Source organism: Bombus bifarius, unplaced genomic scaffold, assembly GCF_011952205.1.
Source record: "Bombus bifarius isolate JDL3187 unplaced genomic scaffold, Bbif_JDL3187 scf7180000009755, whole genome shotgun sequence".
Taxonomy (NCBI): domain Eukaryota; kingdom Metazoa; phylum Arthropoda; class Insecta; order Hymenoptera; family Apidae; genus Bombus; species Bombus bifarius.
This window is the reverse complement of record NW_022885319.1, coordinates 555001-569027: the sequence shown is the minus strand read 5'-3', so window position 1 is coordinate 569027 and position 14027 is coordinate 555001. Positions and strand designations below refer to the sequence as shown.

At 46.1% G+C, this 14027-nt stretch overlaps 1 protein-coding gene across 21 annotated transcripts in view; it reads left to right on the top strand.

Annotated features, from left to right (window-relative positions):
• Positions 1-14027, top strand: part of LOC117215611 (disintegrin and metalloproteinase domain-containing protein 11) — a 72980-nt gene that overhangs the window by 16468 nt on the left and 42485 nt on the right. Inside the window, exon 1 of one of the 21 annotated variants that reach the window (XM_033461985.1) lies at positions 10409-10645. The exons of the other annotated variants lie outside the window; for them this stretch is intronic. The gene's annotated coding sequence lies outside the window, so the exon portion shown is untranslated. Of the gene's footprint in view, positions 1-10408; positions 10646-14027 lie in introns of those variants that run through there. 21 annotated transcript variants of the gene reach the window in all.

Here is a 14027-nt window from a genome sequence, read left to right as displayed (position 1 = left end):
GCACAGAGATTTTTCGGTTCTCTCGACGTCGTTGCTAGGGAAGAATAATAGGGTGAAAGCAGGTGGAATAATGTTTTCCGAGCACTCGAATCACTCTTGACCGAATGCCAACCGACTTAAGCAATGGGATGGAAGCCAATAAATACTCGGGCTTGCCCGCACTCCATACTCCTACGTCGTGAAAAGAATTCGAAGCAACGAAAGTTGGCTGCTGCTGCCTATTCGAACGAATGTTCCGGGGCTGCGGACCTTTCAAACGGAACCTGCAAAGATCGATGTTCGATGACGGTTCGAAGGAAAGCGAGTATCTAACGACCACCGGGTTAATAATATCGATCATTACCGCGAGCAATTTTCTCCTGTAAATGCAAAGAAAGTTTGGCGCTCGCGAGCGACCGGCCGGCCGAGCGCGGCAAACTTTCCGTACGATATTAACGACCTTTATCGGCAAATTGCATTACGGGCCATTGGTTCGTTTAACGTTTCACAAATGCTTGGAACGAGTTCGACGCAGAGTATCTTTATTATTGTGTTTTTTTGTGTCGTTTGACGAAAGTTTGGTCCAAGCTTCGCCGAGACTGGCCACAATTTTCTTGGTTGGAGCGACTCGTTAGGGGAGTCGCGGTGGATGTTGCGAGAGGAAAACGAGAGGAAAACGAGAGGAAAAGGAGAGGACAACGACGGAGCACGGACCTATAAGAGAATATAAAAGAGAAGGGTGGTAGAGAGAAAGTGGTTGATCGATCGAAGGTGATTGAATGGAGGAAGCCGAGAGGAGAGCTGCGAGAAACACGCAGGACAAGGAAAGGCGCGCACGACCAACGACGGACGAAAAGCGTGGTATTTGTTTTAGAATTCCTACGCTTTACCGATGTTCGAAGTGGCAAAGCGTTTGAAATCTGAAACGAATGCGCATAAACCTTCATCCGTGGATGCTGGCCGAGAAAAGACAGCTGCGAGCAACGCGATTCTGCGATACACGAAGAGGGAGCGCACGAAGGGGAAACCGAATCACTCGAGCGTGATTAATCATCGTGTCTATCCCCCTAAGGATTATGGAAAGGTGCAGGCCGTTCGGCATTCGAATATCGTAACCTGTTGTGTAACGGCGCGTCTTCTAACGGCAATTCGAACTTTGTTCGTCTTTGCCAAACGAGCAAATTTCTCCGTTGATTTCAGGCCGTAACACTTTTACAACGTTATCTCTGTGGCGGCGGCGCTAAACTTCCAACCACCGTTTTAAGATATTCATTTTGTTTTTATCGGTTTGAATTGGAAAAGACAGATAGAAAGGATAGAAAGGATAGAAAGTGAAAACGAACGAGTTTCGTGCTCGCTTTAGGATCGTCTTATGGGTATGTTTCTTTCGATCAAGCCGATTAGACTTCCCTTCGCTCGCTCTGTCCTTTTCATATCTAAGTATATGTACTTGATTTGCCTGGCCGTTAAGCGTCTGGCTCGAGGCCAGGTTTTCCGCCACTTATCGACAGTTTACCGTATTTCGTTTGAAGCGGCAATTCCGATGTAGCGTCGCTGGGAGCTAGAGATTGTAACCGCGATACGTACAACGAAATTACCCCGAACAACAAGAACAGCGCCAAACAGCGACGTAAATTTTGCACCGATCTTTTTCCTTGCTGCTTGCTGAGGTAGTGGCGCGGCCGGTGGCTACAGCTTTGTTAGGATGTACCGAGGGCAAATCCTAGGTGGTTTGTCGTTGCATTACCGTTTCGCAGACATTGCAGCCCTACTTGCGCGGCGGGTCGAGCTGAATGTAGATCGTTGACATGGCTGGCTGACTGCGTAGTAGATCATCCGCGGCACGAGCCGCCGTACCCTCTATTCAGAACTTGCTTACAGAGCGCTGACAGTCACGAGTAATCTCGTTAACTAATCTCCTCGAGATCCCATGGATACTTTTTTTGGCCGCCGCGCCCGGCCGTTGAAACGCTGAAACGCTGAAACGCTGAAACACGGAAACGCGAAAACGCGGAAACGCGAGAACGCGGAAACGCGGAAACGCTGAGACGCGCGTGCGCGCATACGAGGCACGTCGCTCGTTTTTTACTTTCTTTCTTTCTCCGTTATCGGTCGTTCCGGCTTGGGAATTTTTCAGCTCTTCGAGTCGCTTCGATTTAATTGCTAATTAAAAGCAAGCAGATAACGCCACGGATTCTTCCCCGTATTTCCATACGTTTAAGCGGCTTTTTTTTGTCGAGCTGCCGTCTACAGTTCGGATATTCCATAAATGTTGAAAATAAATAGTCGCGAGTAAACACGAACGAGAGGATAAATTTAGTGGGCAGGAGCGGTTCAAAGCGCAACTCTGCCCCCTTCGTTGCGCCTCTCCTCGTTCTTTCTGATTGTATATTTGTATATTTGTATATTTGTATATTTGTCTCCTTCCGCCTCTTGCATCGAACATGCCTCGCGCTCCGCGCATTTTCCAATCCAGGCGGAACGCCACACAACCAACAGTTTACCTTATTTTCGCATTTAAAATATACTTTATTCGCATACTTTAATTCGCATACTTTAACAGCTGACGGAAAGAGGTTTGTACGGATACGGTGTAATTGTAAAGGCCGACGATTCGCTGCTGTTTCGTCTGTTGTCTCTTCGATATTCGCGACAGTGGTCGAGCAAGAGAAAACGAAAGAGAGACAAAAGAGCGTACAGGCAGGGTAATAAGGATAAGATGGGTGAAAAAGTTAGCATCGTTCTATTCGACTGGCAGTTGCCTGGCTCCTACATTTAAACGTAACTGCCGTTGCCTCGAAGACCTTTTAACTTTATTGGCCGCAAAAGCGGCAGCTGTCGATTTCTTTAATTTCTATATACTTTCTAAGACTCCTTGGCTATTGATTTCTTTGCAACCACACGGCCAACTGTCGACGAGGCAACGGGCGTGTAAACCTTCGTACGCGAGTGCAACGCGTACATTTTTGGATTCGGTTTGCTAGCTTTTGCTGCCGAATTTCTTTTTCCAGTGCGAAATTAGTCGTGTTCAAGCACGTTCGATCAAATTCCAATCTCCGTGTTGTTGGAAATGCCGCGTATTAGGCGTGTTCCGTCTGAAAGAAATTTCGATGTAAACAGGATGCAGCAGCAATCTTTTAGAGGAATGGAAGATGAGAGGAGGAGTGAGATGAAAGGCCGCGTAACGCATAGTTGGTTCTTCTACCGACGTTTTCCCTATCGAGAAACGACGCGCAACCCTTGCGGACACGCGTACGCGAGCACAAATTAAAACGCGCCATGCAACCTGCAATATGGATAAGCGCGTAAATAGAGCGTTAGGACTCGTCTCCACCGAACTAACAACCAGCAACCTTTTGTCGTTGATCTCGTGTTTTGTTGAAAAAATCGCCGCGTGTTGTTGCAGCGTGGACAAAATATTCGTAAAAGCTGTTGTTTCTTGGAAACGCTTGTGGAACACGCAGCGACCAGAAGCGACAAAAGCTGCTCGTTGTTGCTTCAGCGCAGACGAACCGTGACATCGCGTTGCTTTACGTTCGATGGTAGGACGTCGGATGCGGATGTTGTGAGAAAAATCTCTTCCTCGTTCGGAGTCGACGAGCACGCTATGTAGCCTGTTGCGATTCTTCCGAAAACCGATCTACCCTGAGCTGCCGGCAGGCGCGACGCTATCGACAGTGTGACAGCGACAGGATGCTCGACGTATTTAAGAAAGTAGCCGCCGCCGAACCTCGATGTGTGTGGTCTCGTATCCGACAATAACAATCTTTTTGGCTGTCTCCGCGAAACCGCGATAGGCATTACGTCCCTTTTTCTGTCCCCAGGACGATTTATTTATGAAACGAACTGGACGATAGATTTGGATTAATTAAGAATTAGTCGATTGGAGGAATCGAGGAGAGAACAGTAAACGCTAACAAAGAGAGACGATAAGTTGGTCTAACAGAGGAATAAAATACAGCATCCATTGCCATTTTAATTTTCTTCTCTCTTTTTTTTTTTTTTTTTGTTTTTTCTTTTTACGTCAGTTTACAAAGTAGACGGAAGAAAGCGGAGTATCTTTGAAACGCAAAGATTCACGTTTTTACAACGTTTCTCTCGATATTGAAACGACGGTCTGTTTTAAGTCAAACGTTTTTTTTGCTTCCTCGCATCCATGTATATACTATACTTGGACATACTGCAAAACATTTTCTTTTATCTGTATTTTATTTCACACGTACGGAACGTAAAGATCAAAGTTACGCCAGTATTTTCGAGACCGACCGACCCCGTGCAAATACACTACCGTACATAAGTATTTGTAAGTGTGGAAATAATCGGAAAAATATGTAAAATATACTTTGGACGTAAATATACTTTGAAGGGTGATTCGATTTTCGCCAATCCTTTCATCTTATCTCAGTTGACAGGTATCGAGAAGAAATATTAAAGAAATACAAAGACGATAGATGAATCGGTATAAATTAAGCGGCCGTTTATTAGAGACAAACATGGAACATGATCGACGCGATATGACACTGCTCGTTTCGGCTTGAGTTTGAGTAGAGCCAGGAAAGGGCAGACTGTAAACGTTGCAAGTTGTTTCTCGATAAAAGCTCGCTTCTACACTGGAACGGAAAGGAAACTAGTTGCTGAAATGGAAAGTTTGTCGCGAAATGTCGAATTCGCCCTTACTGCTTATAGCAAGAAGCAAAGAGTTCACAACGGAGAAACGTTCTTCCATCGTACGGCTGAAAATACGATGAAGATATAAAGGTTTCGATCGAGCTGCGTGATTGCACCGAATACTTGTTGTCGAGATACTTGTGCACAGTAGGGGTACGTGGAAAATAGTGGTAGGATAGGCGCGACGTTGAAAAGCGGTGATAAGCTGGCGCTTATCTCGAGCGTAAAAATACGTAGTGACCCGAGCGATAATTCCTTTCACGGCGACTGATCTCGTCTTTGGCAGAATGGTCTGCGAGAGGCAGATGCCAAGTTTCACGTACGCGTGCAGCACAGCGCCAACGTTATCTAGGTTGCAGGGGTAGAGGAGTACTGTTTCATTTGGTTGGACGGCTGCGGGCCGATATGTTCACGCAGCTGCTCTCATCAACCGTATCAGTGCGAGCAAATGGGAAGCGGGCAGCGTAGAGGGGAAAGGAAACAGTGGCGAACAAAACGGGCACGGTTCTTTGCAAAAATCACAGTCACGCCAATAGCGTTTCGTAATTTTGTCGAGGAAAAAGGTCGTGCGCAGCGCGCTGGGGACAAAGGGTACATTGATGTACGAGGGCGGTCAATTAGCAGTACGTTGACGAAGCTCGTGGTGAAGAACGCAACGCAGACATGTTATTAATTCAGCCAGTAAATCTACCGTTACAAGCAACTGCAATCTTATAACGTTGTATGCAAAAAAAAACCTCGTACGAAGAATAACGAACGAATTCTGCTTATTAGTTTGCGTTTAGTATTTTTTTTTATTGCGTCGTATAATTAATTAAAAACGAATATCGTATCGCGAGACGCTCGTAATCGAACGCTTACGTAATATAATAACAAATCGATTATAAAGATAACGAGGACTTTGATGAAAAAGAAGCGAAGATGCGGATTATATACGCACATAATATTCAGTTTGCGTCGAGTCACGAGTTGCAACAGACGCGTAGCTAGTTGCGAACGAGGTTTCCGCAGAGGCTGTTTATTTGGATTCGGCAAGTATGATACGAAAATAAAGAGATGGATGGCCGATGGATGTAAACTATTGTAAACAGATTGACAGGCGGCAAGCAACTGTTTGCGACTGTGTCATAAATATACACACATACTTACGTATGGACGGGATCGGACACGCTGCCGCCGACAGATTTTTTGCCAATATCCCGGAAACTAGAGCCGTACGACAGTTGTACATAGAGGAGAAAGTGATCTTTTTATGTCTTTTTCGGTGCAGATTTACACCCCGAAGTGCTGGCGCGTATTTATGAATCATCCCTATATCGTATCCATCGCTGTTCCGCTGCTGGACCTTTCGTTTCGTTTCCTTTCCTTTCCTTTCCTTTCCTGTACCTGCTCTTCTTTTTTTCCTTCTCTTCCTCCTGTTCTCTTTTCTTCCTTCCCTTCTTCCTTCTCTCCCTCCCTCCTTCCTTCCTTCCTTCCTTTCTTCCTTCCTTCCTTCCTTCCTTCCTTCCTTCCTTCCTTCCTTCCTTCCTTCCTTCCTTCGTTCCCGCTTTCCATTAGAGAAAGATGAAATATCGACTACAGCCGGATCCAATAATTACAAACGGCGCGCAGTGCACGCGCGCGTGCACACAATTCCGCGAAGCTTGATTAAAAAGAACTCGGCACCGCGGTGTTGTAACCTTAGTACTTGTTGCAAGAATGCTTTTCCTGTTTCATGGAAAAATTAATACCTTGTCCGAGTCGCGTCGTATCGATGGCGAAGCCATTCGACGAGAAATTGCTCGAATTACTCGAATCGAGGAGATCGACCGACCTTCGAAAGTCCGCCGATCGAACGTAAATTAGCACCCATCGAATTTCCCGCTACTTTTTCATTACTACAATGTCCCGATATGCGCGTTCGACGCTATAGGGTTGATAGTAAATCAACCCTGAAAGAATTTTTGCTCTTGCGTAGGTCTTTCGGTTTCCGAGAAATCGATCGAGAATTTCTGTTGTTGCTGCGACAATTTCTTATGCCTTTTAAACGTCTTTGTCGCGATTTCCATCCGCATTTGTATTATACAAATAATACAAATAACACAAATAATAGAAAATTGTAAAGATACGCAGCGGCACTATGACGAATAAAAATAACGAAGAATTTACCGGAGTAAAGTATAAGAATTTAATATTAAAAAAGGCATAATGTAAACGTTAAAAGAACATGTATAGACATAGAAAAGATGTATTAGTTTCTCAAGAACAAACGGCCATGCAGACAAATCCTTTTGGGGTTGTTTTACCATCGACTTGAAGCATGCAACGCACATCCGACACGTTCGAGATTTGACGGTTTTGCTTGCCGTCGTAAGACAGATATCCCCCTTGTAAGATGGATAAGCGGCGCTATTTCGTCGAACGTAGAGAAGGCTCGAAAGGCGAGTGAAAGAGAAAGAGAAAGAGAAAGAGAAAGAGTAAGAGATGGGACAGTCGGCTTGACAAAAGGAACCATATCGGTGAGACGATAGCAGCGCGATCACGAAAACTTTCTATTTTAATCTCTGTGAAATAAATCTTTCGCCGACGCGATTCTGAGATTTTTTTAACTAAAGCGAGACCAAAAGCACGATCATATAACTAGCAAAATATTTTCTTATCTAATGACGTTAAGTTATTTTCATTTTTTTATCTTATTATCAATTATATCGTGTTTGGCCTTGTCTCGGTGGGAAAAGTCTGGCGAAAACGTAAGTAGTGTAAGTAAGAAAGAAAAGAAGGTAAAACGCGATAACGTAACGATACTCAGCCGTGGAACTTGGGAGGTGGTGTCGTGACCGTTCGGTACAGAGAATATCTGTGGGACGAGCGAGCAACGTCTAGTTCTAGTCTCCTAGCGGTTTTACTTTGGTGAAAAAGCGAATTTCGCGAAAGCGTTACAGATGCATCGGTATCGGTGGTTGTGCATAGTCCCGTCGCCTCTGAATAGCGGCATTTTTGCGAGGAAATATTTTTTACGCTCCGATAGGTTGCCACTCCCATAGAAATCGACCGGTGACGAGCTTTGTGCGTTCGCTCGATCCGGCAGCGTTCGAACGGACGTTCGAACGGTGATTACCCGTTCTCGCAAATACAACCTTCCGGCGCGTATAGTCAACGTAGCGTGGGCGAATAAAACCAGGGTATTAATCAAGGGATTATAAATTAGCTCAACAGTGGCGTCGACGGAGCGGCGGTGGCGGTGGCGGCGGCGGCGGCGGGGGCGGCGGCAACGACAGTGGCGGCGGTGGCGCGGTATCCTATCGGGCGAAACAGTCTTTCTGGTTTTTACTCGGTTCGCGTGACTTTTCCATCTTTTTTTTTCTAGAGAGAGAGAGAGAGAGAGAGAGAGAGAGAGAAATTTCAACGTAGCTGAATACGTTTCCGGGCGTAATTTACAGGATTTCCGCGGCGAACCGAACCGAACCGAGTCGTACAGATGTAAACTCGAACGCGAATATCGTTGCGTCTGGCAGCGATTAAAGCTAAAAAGCGGGCGAGCGATCGTTGGCGGGTAGTTAGGGTCGAATGTTTCTTCGTTCTTGGCCGTCCTCCTCCCTCCTGGTCTTCTGTCCGCCTTTCTTTCCTCCTCGTTCCTCTGTTCCATTAAAAAACCAGTTTCCATGCCGGTGTTCAGAATAAATAGTTTGCACGAGGGAAAGAGTTTTCCGCGGCAGCAATTTATCTCGAACGTTACGCAGCTCCATTAAGAGAAGATAGAAACGGCGAGCGGCGAGAGAAACTCTTTCAATCCGCAAAAGGTTGTCGACGGTTTAGGATCACGTACGTACACACGTGTAGCCACGTGTACAGATATACACGCGCACAGGTATAAATACATTACGGTGTCTGGTTTGACGGTGGCGAAACCCGCTTCGGCTGTCACCGGTCACTCTGCCTTTGTCTCCTTCCGAGAAATAATTTCTCTTAAAAAAGGAGACTACCGTAAGAAAGAGATCTCATTTACGAATCCGCTTTTCATCCGAGACATCCTCAAAGCGATCCGCGAAAACGGTAGCTGCAAGAGAAATTTCGTGCACGGCCGACCGATAACGAGCGCACTTTTATCGAATGAAAATTTAATAACGAGGCCGCGTACGACCCTCGATTGTGTTCGCTAAAGTAGCGAAACAGCTTGCCCTGGTAATGTCGTAAGCCGACATTTTTTCGACGGTTAATTGTTGCCGGTAACTTATTTCTCTGGCAGCAGCGTTAACAACGAAAGAGAGGTCGAACCGAAAGGAACGTGGGGTGAAACAGGCTAAATCAGGGTGAAACAGGGTGAAACAGGGTGAAACAGGGTGAAATAGAGGGAGAGAGAGAGAGAACCTCTGCTCGTGCCTCGACTGGCGACAGCAATTAAAGTTACTCTAATTGCAATGACCGTAAGCAGCAACGCACTTCTCCGAGCGAATGCCGTGTTGACGGCCAACGAAATTTCAACGAAATTTCAACGAAATTTCAACGAAATTTCAACGAAATTCGTTACTTCTTTCGCATCGGCGCAACGTTTTCCATTGACGGACGACGTCACGCTTAGTGAGCCAAATAGCGATAATAAAAGATCATACTCTTCAGAGACAACTTTCTACGTAGACAAATTTCTCCGGACACGTAGTAAAGGGTTAATTGACGGTGGTTATTAGCGAAGTTTGGGGAAAACAGAAGAGAAGTTGGAGAAGACAATGTTGGAGGAGATTGGACTTGGAAGCGTGAAAGCGAAGGTTTGGCCCTTTAAAATGACTACGTACGTACACGCTGCACGCTCTTCGTTGCTCGCCGTGTATATTCGTGGAATTTTTACTCCAACTTTAGCAATTTTCGGAGCTTTGAGTTGAAACTTTTATAGAACGTTCTTCGTACTACGTATAATTAAATGAGTAAAGAAACAAAATTGATTAACCATCTTTTACACCGCCCGCTCCCCATTCAGCCAAGACTATAAGCCACAAAACTCTTAAATCCTCTTTATAACTTCAAAGTTCCATTAAACAACAGTTTGCAAAGTTTTGCACCTAGTTTTTACAAGTAGCAGAGAACGGGGCGCGAGTTAGAAAGTGAAACAAAAAATTCAACAACGAATATTAACTTTTGCTCCGAAAACCGAAATGCGTGAGATGAAAAAGTAAGTAACTACCTTTTGAGTACGTCTACCTTAAAATGTCGTTCACTTGGTTAAATTTTTTCGTTACAGAACGAAATCACGCATTAGCCTGTACGAAAAGCATGACAGGCAAAATAATTGACGGTTAATGTTACCGTTTACCGTAACAGTTAGCAGAAACGTTAACTGTTGGCAGTTCTCTAGACTCGCGTATACGTATTAACCTATTTACAATATTATCGTAGATAAATGGTATTTGATTGACAGAGCGACGGAAATTATCTCGAACAAAGTTGAGAATTAAGTAGCCGGGAATTACTAAAAGATGATGTTTTCCTAGCTAGAATCACCGCTTCACCCACTGTGAGTTACTCCGCGTGGAAACTATCCTGGTCAACCGATCCGTCTAATGTACGGTTTGGCTCTCGGGTTTACGCTGCGAGTTAGCTGCGAGGCGAATGAGAGCGATCGAAAGAGAAAACGAAGGAGAATCGAGAGGTGGTGGAAGGAGCACGCGTAACGGTTTGGGGTAAATTGGAAGAGCGCGTGGCACGACAGGAGCGGGGGAAATATAGTAGAGCTGTAAAGTGGTACGTTTCTGTCAGTCGCACCGACTCATCGATCCTCGTTCGGCTGCCGCGGTCTGTTCAATTAATAATTTCGTCAGACGTAGACGCGCGCGCGTGTAGTTGAATTACACTGCGCGAGTTTCACCCGTTGATCATGGAATAATATCAGCCGGATGCAAATGTGTGACTATTAATTACACGACCGCGGAAACTGCGGCTATATACTGACTGCGCTCGTGTCCAACTTTTACTCGGCACCATCCATCATTCGGCCTCGGTGAGCTCGTGCCACCGATTAAGCGAAAAGGTACCTACTAGCGGAACAAGCATCTGTCGATAACGGTTCGATTTGCTTCGAACGGCCAATTAATTTCTACTTCGGCTAGATTAAATTGCCAAGGAAACCCTTTTGCCAGGACGCGAATCGCTGGAAAAAAATTACCATGCCATCTTCGCGGATCCAAGAAGACGTCATTCTTTCGCTCTCCCCGCCTCCCTACCACCCTACCTCGCTCTCTCTCTCTCTCTCTCTCTCTCTCTCTTCGTTCGGTGTTTGCCAACCGGGAAACTTGGATTCGCGTCAGCGTGCAGACCAATCGGTCCAATTCACACGAACGACCATCCATCGGCGGAACTCGAGCTTTAATTGCTTTTGAAGTTAAATACAAATCTATCGTCGCTGCACACGCTGCACATCGGCTGGCAGTTTGACAAAGCGTTAAAATTCTCCCGATCCCGCAAAAACGATCAGCCCCGTTTGTTCGATACGTCACGTCGTATCGATTGTAAATTCGATGCTCGGTATGCTCGAGCTGCCCGTTCGAACGCTTGCGTTTTACGACGATGCCACTTGCACGATAAGTGGCAGAGATTAGACGAGTGAACGTGCACGTAGCAGGTATAAGCTTATCACCTATGGAACTCTAAACTTCTGTCTCTGCTCGTGTCCGTATTATTAGACAACGAAATAACAGGAAGCAAATCGTCGCGTTACAAATATCACGGGTGGTTCTTCGAACGCGTCACTTTCGAAAATGAAGAATAACTGTTATTCTTTCTTTTCCCACTTACTTTTACACGTAGAATCGTCTGTTAGACATGTGTATATGTAATATCGATAAACGACGATTTCCTGCAACAACTTTCGGACAACGCTGCAAGTGCAAGAACCAAAGAACGTTGTTGTCTTGACCGTTTCACGTCCAAGTTGTACGTATCTACGTTGCGTAGGCATGCCATTAAAATGTGTAAATAATTATCACGTAACAGCATCGAAAGGTGATATTTTATGACAATTGATAATCTTACCGGGAACGTTATATTAATATATATAGCAACAACAATTTACCATAGTAAGAATAAGAAGGACATGTTGAGAAGGAAAAATGGAGACCACCGGTTGAATACCTCTATCTCTGTTTCAACGAGGAGCATGGATTTTCGGCCGTTTACCGGCCGTTCTATATTTCTTATGTCGGTGGGAGGGACAAGGGCCGCTAGAGGTTAAATATTCGCAAAATGGTCAGGAAATCTGGTCGTTGCTGCTTTCCCTGATTAAAAATCGGCGAGCGTGCTGTACACGCGGTACGTGCAACGAGAAATTCGCTCGCCAGGGAGATGGCCGCGTCCAACTCTTTTACCGTGTTCAACCCGTCGACTACAACTCGCAATTAGTAATGCGATTTGCGTCCCGATTTCTCGGGGATTACACGCTGCAATTAAAGCAGGCAATCTCGATTCTTTTTAATATCGTAGATTACGGAACGATCGTGATGGTAGCGAGCCGTTGGCGGCGAAACGGTACAAGTCGAAGGAGAGAGAGAGAGAGGAGTGTCGCGCGATGTTACGAACCGCGTTTCCCCGATTAGAATTCAACGTACGCGGCAAAGGGTAAACGCGCACAGATCGATCCAGGCCGGAAACCACGTGCAATTGCTCGACCAGGCGCCAATTAAAGAGGATTTGATCGTGTTTTATATGTTGGTTATATGATTGGTGAATGCAGGTCAGTGGGCACTCGAAACGGTGAATAAGATGAAATAGAAGAGCGGAACTGAAAAAGAGGGGAACGTGGCGGTAAAGTAGAATAAAATAAGTGGACGATAAAAGCGATGACGTGACTCTACTGGTCGGTAGTGTTCGAATCGTCCTGTGTATACACAGTGTATACTATTGTAAGCGAAGGCGAAAGAAAAATATTTCCCAATGTCCCCGTTGATCTGTCAGTTGCGTAAGCAACGACATGGTTGTAGTGGCCACGCTCGTTCGTAACGTATTTCGTAATCGTGGTAGATTTACGTAATGTAAATTTCAGAAGCGATAGATCGTGTTCCGTATAGATGGTTTCGATGGATGGCAATTTCTCGCGCGGCCTCGCTCGAACGTGTCTTCTCGAGACTCTGGTTTCGATTTTCTTGGAAGGCATCGCCGCGTCGCAGTCGGCGGATCAACGTGGCGTAATAAATCCGCCGACGTGCTATCTCGCCGCGGCTCGCGATCGATCCACCAGCAGAGAATGATAGACGGTGGCGTGGCGTCGATCGATCAAGCGGTTAGGCGTGCCGTTAAACCGCCTTTTAGCAAACTACCAAAGTTCGATAAAACGCCAAAGTGGGTACGAGTGTTCGGGGTTGGAACAAAATATACGCCGCTCGACGATCACGGAACTTGCAGCTTGAACGCGGCCTTTCCTCTCCTCCCTCGGGGCTTTCTTTTTTCGTCTTTTTTGCGCAAGAAACGAGGAAAAATCGATCCGCCAAGGAGAACGACCACGATTACTTCTCGCCTTGTTTGCCGTTCTTTCTCTTCTTTTCTATTTTCTATGTCCACTCTCTTGCCTTTTCAGCTGTTTTCGCGCATCATCGGTCGAAACAATCGCGAGAGCAGAAGGGGAAAAAGCTAGCGATTTCGAGGAAGGTCGGCAACCACAACCACGGTTTATTTAATTTATCGAGTATTTTTGCTCGGTGAAAGGCGAGCGTTCAATGACGCGTGTTCTCGTTCGATCGATCGATACTCCTCGGTGGAGGATGTTCCCTGGACCAGCGAAACGGGGTCGCTGGCAGGGAGTAGCAGGATTCGTTGAAATCGGAAAACGAAGCTGGCGATTCGACTTTGGCCGACCGACGAATTAATCGACGGCGCTGATCTGTAAACTCTCCGAAGGAGGAGAAATTGAAAGATGCGAGCGGCGCGGCGAATAAATTCAAGCAGCGTCCTAGCAGCAAGTAGGTGGCTGCGACCGGCGATAAAAATGGTGGGTCGAGTATCGACTCGGACTCGGACTCGGACTCGGACTCGGACTCGGACTGGTACAGCGGCCGCAACAAAGGCGAGCGGAAGAAGAATAGAAGGGGAGGAGGAAAGAAAGAAAGAAAGAAAGAAAGAAAGAAAGAAAGGAGAAAAGAAGGGAGAAAAGAGAAGAAAGAGAAGGGAAAGAAGGGCTGGCCCCGATACGAGTCGATATCCTGTTTCTCTTGGTCGAGTCGTTGCTTCGGGCGAGCGCGCCGGTTAAGCTCGTTTCGAGGGCGAGAAGAAGGAGAAAAAGACGGGCGAGAGGGATACAGGGTAGAGCAGAGAAGACGGGAAACAGATACAGCAGGGAAAGGACGTAACCCTGGGATAGCGTGCGTCCTCTCCGTCTGTTTCGGAGAGCAAGCAATGAAACACACGAGGGAGGCGTACACGTA